The following is a 1,078-nucleotide window of genomic DNA, read 5'->3' on the forward strand; positions in this document are numbered from 1 at the left end:
ACTCAGCCGTTGTAATTGGCGTCGGGGTTTCCTGGTGTTCATTCGGGCCACAATTCTCTCTCTCAGGTCAGTTGCTGTCTCGTTCAGCTTTGATAGTTCGTTCATTACTGGGGCTGCATACCCAGTCTCGGGGTGGGGAGTAGTTAACTCCCCCCTGACCTTACCTATGGGGTCCTTCCTTTTGCCGTAGCAATATATATATATATATTTAAGTAATTGTTATTTTTAGAAAAAAGCTAAATAAATAATATAAATAAATGAAAATAAAAATTAATAAAACATCAAATGAACATTTAAAGAAATTAAAAAATGGGGAATGAATATTTTTTGCATGTACAGGAACACATTTTTCAGTTTGGTACATTCTAGTTTTGTTTTGTTTTTTTTAATTTGATGAATACTGCTTGTAATTTTGCCTCAAGAAGTGATTTCAGTGATTAACAAGATGCAGAACACTGACATAAAATCTTCATCCTAAGGTTTAAGTATTTATTAGAACAACAATAAATGCGTGTAATTTTAAAATAGAAAAAAATATTTAAAATACATACAATAAAAAGTTGAAATAAAAAAGGAGTAGTAATTCATTTTCATGTGTTGGAAAAACACATTGTTCTACATTAAGAGTTGCAAAATAACTCGGTTGCAAAATCTTCATTCTAAAGTACTTATATTTATTAGATATAAGTAGCTGTAGGTTAAAATGTTAAAAAATAATTACATCTTATAAAACAAACAAAATACTTTTAAAAAATATGTAGATATATATAAAAAATAAAGTAAATATACATTTAAAAAAAGTGGTGTGAGTGTTTTTGCATGTGTAGAAAGAAACACAATTTCATTGTCCACATTAAGAGTTGCAAATTAACTCAGTAACATAAAATCTTCATCATAAGGTGTTTTTTTATTTAACTAAACAGTTTCTCAGTTTAATATTTGTCAGATTTGTTTCTTCTGTTGGTCAGTAATCGTCTAACTCTCTTCCAGATTTCCTCTTGCAGTTTCCTGTGAAATGGTTCCTGGATCCTGCAGCAGGAACTGGATTTCTGTTACAGGAAATAAAGTGCAAAACTAA

Source organism: Poecilia formosa, unplaced genomic scaffold (genome assembly GCF_000485575.1).
Source record: "Poecilia formosa unplaced genomic scaffold, Poecilia_formosa-5.1.2 Scaffold639, whole genome shotgun sequence".
NCBI lineage: Eukaryota > Metazoa > Chordata > Actinopteri > Cyprinodontiformes > Poeciliidae > Poecilia > Poecilia formosa.